We start from the raw sequence: 7,762 nt of genomic DNA, 5'->3' as shown, positions 1-7,762 counted from the left end.
GGGGGGGGGGGGGTGTCGTTGCCCCCTCCGAGCCTCCCGGCTTTCCCTTGCGCGCCGCCCGTGCCGGGGCAGCAGCAGTCGCCTCCCGCTCCCTCCGCCGGTTTCCATCCTCAGGGATCGCCGGGCTGGAAGCAAGTAAGGAGGGGAAGCTGGATATCGCTCTCGCTTCCTTTCCCCTTGCTTCCCAGGGAGGTGCGGAGCTCCGGCGGGGGGGGGGACGGGGTGCTGCGCAGGCACAAAGCCTCATCTGGCCGCTGGCACTAAGGGACACTTATTTTGCTTCCGACGAGTCCGATCTTTGCCTTCTCTTAGCGAGAAATCGTAATGGTTACTGGCTAGGCAATAATTTAAAATACATCTCTATATATTTTGAAAACGAAGCTCCGGTGATTGACGTTGAAGCAGGCTCTTCCCAGGAATTTCCCAGGATCGCCCCTTCCAGTTAGGGAAAAATGCAGCGGAGGGCTGTGGTGTCTCTGTGTCGTAGGCAGGTTTAGCAACCTCAGCAGTGTCTGAAGATTCTCTGTGGATCTCTGTGTCACTTAAAAAAGAGAAAAAGAATGGATCATAGAACCACATCAAACCGTTGAGCCAAATAAGATTAATCCAGCAGAGATCTCTGTAGTAGTTTATGAACGAGGGGTCTGGTGCCAGGGAGGATGGCCGGGGTCTGAGCGATCCGATGGGTGACGTTGTTTCTGCGGGTGCCCGAACAAGGCTCCCACGCCAGGAGGGGCTGAGCCGCTGGGAGCTTGGTCTCTCGSTGGGCTGGGAAGTCAGGGTCCTGGTGACCCATGCTGGCTACAAATTCTGTTCGCTTCTTGCAAGACAAGCAGCTTTGGTCCAGATGTCCTGGCCAAATGCMAATGCAGGTAGTTATAATCCAGTTAACTCAAGTTTCCCTGCTGTTCCTGTTGGGTTGGTTTTTTTGTATTGAAAACGTTGGGTCATATTGCAGCGCTCCACTAAACAGATGAGATGTCCCACACCGGAAGCAGCTGCACTTTAGTGGGTCAGTGCAGACATCATTGTCCCGGTCCTCTGGCCCAAACTTGCTATACAAGTGTAAAGTGGTTTACTGCTATTGCTCCCAGGAGGAGGTTGGCTGATCCATTTGCACTCGCTCAGCTACTTCCCACATGGTGAAGAACCTTACCCTTTCATCTGCACCAACACGGGACCAATTTCCACGAGCAGTAAGCCGCTGATTATGGGTTTTGGCTGTTGTTTTCCCCCCTGTTATTACTTTATTAACACTCATTAAAGAACAGCAATGGAAAATTGTTTYGGGTAACATCGCTGGGCTTTATTCTGCTTGGTCACTTTGGTTGAAACCTGGAGTACCGTCACTGATGGATCAAAAGTGCTGTTTTCTAGCATCCTCAGCTCTGGATTGGGTTAAAGGATCAGACGCGCGCCCTTTAGGAGCGAGCCGTCCCCAGGAAGCACGTCGCTGTATTTTACCAATGATAGTACCTTCTGCTCTAATGACAGGTGGCTCTTTATTCCTAAATCAGCCACTTAATCTGAGCTATTATTCTGTAATATTAAGTTGTCGGGCCTTCTTTTTTCTCCTTTGCGTGTGCTGCTTTCTATTTTTTAAACAATTAATCTTTTGCCAATTATGCTAGCATCCCATGAGGGTGTTTTACATGCTTCATTGGTACCGAGCTGCTAAACTCTGCTAGTGTCGGCTTCGAACCCTGAAAGATGAAAGCAATTGTCAGTGCCAGTGATGAGAATAAATATAAGCGTTGGATGAGCATTGTAAGTACGATGATTATTTGGCCAGGCATTTTTCACAGGGAATATTGATCCATCGGGATAATCAGATGAATTGGTTTAAATCGTGCCATGATACAACTTTTTTGAAGGAGTTTTTGTCTGACAAGGGCAGTTTTTCCTTTTTTCCCCTGAGGCTTTGGTTGTATTTATTAAAGGAAATACAAGCTTGCATCTTCATCTTCTTCATTTCCTCAATTTATTTCCTTCCTCTTCATCGTTTCCTCTTTATTCCCTCCAAGCCTCGTTCTCTGCTTAATCTTGCATCTGTGCAAGCCAGAGTGCAGCCAATGGTTTCAATAGCTGCGGAGTCTCAGTCTGTTAAAGCCGGATTTTTACAGGGCATGTGGTTCAAATATTTAAAATAATCAGGTGTTGATATTTTTCACGGCTATCATAAACAAACAAACAAACAAAAAAAAACTCCTATGTATCATCACAACTTAAAATATGTTCAAAAGGAATTTGGTGGTGAACGGGCCAAGTGTCGCTAGTAGTGCCGGAAGGGCGCTCCTTTGTGCGAAGAGCGCAGTATATTAAATAAAAACCTGTTGCTAACTACCAGCCGTGCGCTCGAGGTTGCCCTCGTGTCAGTCCCACCAGAGGCCCGGCTCCGGTCCCTGCTCCCAACGACTTCTCTGCCACTGTCTTGTTTATTGTTTTTTTCCTTTCTTTCTCTTTTTTTTTTTTTTTTTTTTTTTGTGTTTTTTTTTTTTTTTTTTTTTTTTTTTTTGTTTATTGTTTTTTTTTTTTTTTAAAAAAAAAAAAAGATTTCTTGAAAAATCTCTGAAATGCTTCAAGCCAACATCTTAATGTATTTATGACATTAGCTGCTTCTGCTCCAGAACAGTTGCTCCAAATATCTTTGAGCCTGGCTGTTATTTTGAACATGACTAATTCCCTGGGTGACTAAGCTCTTAGATAATGGGAAAAATTCATCAAGCTATCTCAGCCGCCAGTTGCCTCTCGTGTTAAGAAAAGACGCCGTAGCACGAAATAAATAAATAGCGTTGCCCGTTAGGCAACGCGGGCGAGTCGAGGGAAGGCGCGCGTTGCTGGAGGAGGGCAGGAGCGTCGCGCTKGGCGCCCGGCTCCCGGCCGGGAGATCGCCGGCGCTTCGTCGTCGTCGGTATTACTGCCGGTTAAAACTCGTGCGTTGCGAGCGCTGCGTGCACCCGCTGGTATCCAGCTGCAGTTCCCCCTTCGTGCGATTTTGCTCGCGTCTTCCTTACACCAACGCCGGGTTCGATGGGCTGGTTTTTTCCCCTCCCTCGTTTTTTTTGGGGGAGGCAGGCTCTGCTTGCCTGGTATACRCGGTGGATAATTTCCTGTTTCCCTATTTGGCCAAAGTAAACTTGGGTAGATTAACAGCAATCTTGCGGAGACCTCCGCAATTTAATTTCAGATGGGAGAGCAGAAGCCCTGGAATTCCTGAAAAAGTCCCTGGAGGGAGCAGCAAAAGGAGGAGGGCAATTTTCTGGGATATTTCTGCACTTTGAACGTGGTTTTTCCCCGGTTTCCAAGCTCATTTGGAAGCCCGGAGAARCCTATGCATTTTTCTAGGCCAGTTTTCCAGATCAAGGGAGCTTACGTAAGATGAAAATGAGCACCTGAACTTGATGTGTCATCTTTTAAGCTGAACTTTTGCAGTCCCTCAGGTCTGCTCTGTCACCATGGGTAATTGGTGTCCCCACATCTGATTTCCCCTGGATTTGAGTGGATTTACAGCTGTTTTTTTCTTTAATTTTTCAAAACTGGGAGTCTGAGGATGTTTCTAGAGTACAGGCCGGGATGTGGAGCAGATGCATGTAGAAAGGAAAGCAGTTGCAACGTGATTGCTGGAGGCATGAGATTTTAGTCTTTCTTTGTGCTTTAAGTTCAGATAAACTTAAAAATAGAAGTTTTGTTTTTCTCAGGGGAATCCAGACAAGCACAACAGGATTAACCCCCCGCCTTCCCCCAACAGCTCGCACTCCCTGCCATTTGAGCTCTGATTTATACRGTATTACAAAAGCTACGCAAATGGTTATATCGGTGCATCCCCCCCACACCTTGCTTCTTTGCAACGCGGCCGCAGCTGGGGTAGACCTTGAAGTTGAGTCTTGGTGGCACGGCCCAGCGGATGGGGCAGGACGTGAGCAGGGACGCGATGATCGGTGCGAGKGTGTGTTGGTTGCAGAGCAAGCACCCTGGTGGGATCTGCTCAKGGTGCTCTGGAGGAAGCACCCGAGCACCTTGTAAGACCACAGGGACAAGGCTTTGGCTTCATCTTCCCCTTCCCAGCATCATGCATGTGCTTTAATTCTTTGGCAGAGGGAAGAGCACCATCTGCTGAGACATTGGCTCTGTTTGTAGAAGGAACCAGGATTAACTGAGGTCTCCTTTTCAGATGTGGTCCAAGCATCTGACATGTCGCCGCCGCCCTTTCTCAAGGGGTTAACAGTTGTCCATGTGGAACACGGTTGGTTTTGAAGAAGACAGTCAGCTATGATTAGTACACGAGTAGGTAGTAAGCTCTCAGGCCCACATTTAATTGCCATCTGGCTACGAGTATTAAAGGAAATGGTTAAAATAGGTAGATCCCCATACTGGGACATAATTTGGCTCTACAGTGTCACTTCTTGTTTTCTGAGGCAAGATTAGAACGGGTGAAAAATGGGAAAGGGGTCATCTAACAGAGCTTGTCCGCACTCTGTGCATCTTCAGCTGTATATACTCTGCCTGCCAAGGGCTGAGCTGGGAAGGTCAGAGTGATGCTTCCCAGATTTTGGTGAAATCCACCTTTTTGTCTTCGTGGAACACCCAGGTGCTCAGGTCAGTCTCCTTGGCTAACACTCTTGTCCGGTTGGTCAGGCAGGTTAAGCAGCACGGCCAGCTCAGCCTCCGGTAGTGAGCACTTTTACTTCTTTAAACATTGCAAAAGTAGGCTTAAAATCTTTTTTTTTTTCCCTAGCAGTCACAGCCTTGCTGCAAAAGCAGCTTCCTGGGTCTCTCTCCACTCTGGTGCCCATCGACCTTCCCCCCCGTTTCGCTGCTTTGCAGGCTCTCACCTCAGCCTTCTCCTCTAAAAGTCCATTTACGCCCCACTGGCTTTCGAGATCATCTTTTCGTCTTGCCTCCCTCTTCTTCCTCCCCCCTTGTCTTTCTGTAATTGTGTTTTGTATTACTTTTATAAATGAATCATTTGCTTGTCTCGTTACGCTTGGTAAAGCACGTTGTGCAATTAATACATGAGATGCTGTAGGAAGCTGAAGTTTGTTTGAACTTTCTTGTTTGGTAGAGGACACTCAAGCTGATGGGGTGAAGAAAAGCCTTTTAAGGGAGATACGTAGAACATAGCAAAGGAGAAGGGGAAGTTTCTGGAAGAGGAGCCTAAGTTTGTATCAAAAGTGAGGAAACTTTGCATGTGAAAGATGGAGTGGATGGGCAAGGAGAARCAGTTGGCTTTAACTGCCAAGATCAGCTCCCTGAGACCAAATTCTTACAAATACTCTGCGGTTTTGCATGCTGCTCTGTTTGGATAACTGATTTGGAGCATTTGGGGCCTTTCAGAGGTCCTGGAACCCAAAGCTTCCAATGAAGTCAATCCATAAACATACAAAACTTCTGAGTTCCTCAAGAAAAACTGCACATTGCACGAGCTTGGCAGTTCGTAGGCTGACGCCTCCCCTCTGGCCGAAGCAGGGGAGAAGAGGGCTCTGTGTCAGAGTCGGATGTTTTTTGCAGTGAGGAAAAAGTGGCATCTTTAAGAAAATCCTCCTTTTTGCAATGTAGTTCTCGTGCTCAAGCGGAAAATGCAGGAGGAGGAACCAAGGAAGYGCAGGGACGATGGTAGTGTACAAGCCCTTTCCCCTTACGCTGTGGTTTAGTCCCACACTCCTACTTCCCACTCAGAATCAGGGTCTGTCCGAAACTTTTCCAGGTTCCCGGGAAGATTTATCACCTTTGGCTGGCTGGTGAGCACGTTTTCCTAGGCCGGTAGAGGTGAGGTGCTCGTGCCAAATCACCGAGCTCACGTCCAACGCTGTCTCCAGCTGCGGTAAGATAAGTTGCTGGGTCAGTGTTAAGGTTACCTGTCGGAGTGCTTCATTTTTGCAATTAATGGAAGAGAAATGGAGGGGAGCAGAGAAGCTTCTGCACGTGCAGGACAGGGAATTGGGGCCAAACCCCCTACTGCCACTGGCTTGGCCTGCCGTCGGCGGGCAGCCCACGCGGAGACCGGTGTTCCTGGCGGTGGGAGGTGAATGTAGGACCTTGACGCATTCCCAGTCTGAATCCTCGGGGATTTGGATCCCGAGGAAAAGCTGTATTTGTTTAGCCGAAAGTAGTGGGCTGTGCTACTTGCTGGAGACGTCCATTGGAGGGAGTCGTGGTCACATGGCTTGGCCCAATTATGCACACAAGGAATTAAGATTTGGCAGCGTCTACATCAGAGCGATATCTCAAAATTAACGTTATTGCAATCAGCGTTGTTMTAATGGTCTTTCTGATTTGCCTCTTATTTGGGAGTCGAGTATATTCAAATCTCTGTACGTTTATAGAGATTTATGTACACGTATGTATATATACAGGCATGTAGGTAACGCGTTGGGGAAGCCGTGGCCCCTTCCTTGTCGATGCGACTGATGCAGGATGCTGGAGCTGCCAACGGCTTTCTCGTATAGCAGAGGCCGTGGCTTATCTCGCGTTGCAAATCGCAGCTCGTGAAAGCTGCTGCAACGCYGGGGCACGTGCGCTGCCGGAACAGGGCTGAGCCTGGCGAGGCGCTGTTTTATGTAACCATCACGCATCTTTTCTCGGTTTGTGCCCGGAGAGCGGGGGCCCCTCGTTTAAAGGCGGGCGGCCGCCTGCATCGCCTCCGCGCGGAAGCTCTGCCCTCCCCTGCGCGCTGACTGGCTCAGCTCTGGCAGGATGACTGCCGGGGACCTGCCAGGCACATCGCTCCTAATGAAATCCTGCTTCTCAGCCACGGAAGTGGCTTTTGAGCATGTGCAATAGTTGCTGCGCCTTTTTTCTTTTTTTCTTTTTTTTTTTTTCTGGAGGTTTCTGCTGTTTTTAGCTGCCTGCTTTTCCCCTCATACGTACATGCAGAAGCACGGAGGGTCCAGCTTGCTGCTTCCCCATCCTCGGTGCTGGACGGGAGCGAACAAGCCGGCACAAGGCAGTGGGCCGAGCCGGGTCTGCTGCGACGGCGTGGCCTGGGAGCAGCTCCGGTTGCAGTTCCGGTGCCGGACAGTCGGTCCCTTTCCCTGCTCCGGCTCCTCTGCCTTGCTTCCCGCCTTGCTTCCCGTCGCCCCCCCCCCCCCCCCCCCCCCCCGCAGCGCTCGGCCGCCCGCAGGACTGCCTGGGCTTGCTGCATCCAGGAAGAAAATCTCCGCGGATGCTTTCCCTAGGAAAACAAAGGTGTATCAGACCCAGGCTCCAATTTAGAGGAAAAGATTAACTGGCCTAAAGATGCACCTAAATTTGCAGTCACTCGGGCCCATCACTTATTTTGCTGAGGCCAAAACTGAGACTTYCTGGACATTCCTGGGAGTTCAGGCTCGGGCTTTGGAAAATTGCTTGTATGGGTTTGGAAAAGGCTGGGGACGGCAATAATCCCTCCCCATCCGCCAGGTGTTTGCTGCTCTGCTCAGCCTAGGATGGCATTAGGAATTCTGTGTTAGGCTGACAATTCACTCGATTTAGCAGTGGAAAATGCAAGTTTGGAGCCCGGCGCTCCAGCCGATGCGCTGTCCGCAGCACAGGCCAGCAGCTCTGGCGAGCCGGGGAGGGTCGGGGCATAAGCTGGCTTGTGCTCCCCCCGCAAATGCTGCCAGCGTGCTGCCCGYGCCGGGGGGCTGCTGCGGCGGGGCAGAAACTCCCCAGCTCCCGCCTTGCAGCGACAGGGCGAGATGCATCTGCATATTGGCAACATTTCTACATTTGTCCTCCCCTCGCTGCTGTAAATCATTTTTTCCAGCTGAGCATGTTTTTTTTT

The 7,762-nt window shown here is 49.7% G+C and overlaps 1 protein-coding gene across 5 annotated transcripts in view; it reads left to right on the top strand.

Moving 5' to 3' along the window:
• The window catches only part of ARHGEF9 (Cdc42 guanine nucleotide exchange factor 9), a 201,691-nt gene that overhangs the window by 79,323 nt on the left and 114,606 nt on the right, over window positions 1-7,762 (top strand). The gene's annotated exons all lie outside the window — the stretch shown is intronic.

The sequence above is a fragment of the Rhea americana genome, unplaced genomic scaffold (assembly GCF_003343005.1).
Source record: "Rhea americana isolate MKP2758 unplaced genomic scaffold, rheAme1 scaffold_90, whole genome shotgun sequence".
NCBI lineage: Eukaryota > Metazoa > Chordata > Aves > Rheiformes > Rheidae > Rhea > Rhea americana.
Note: the sequence above shows the minus strand (reverse complement) of the source record. Positions and strands in the feature narration are given on the sequence as shown.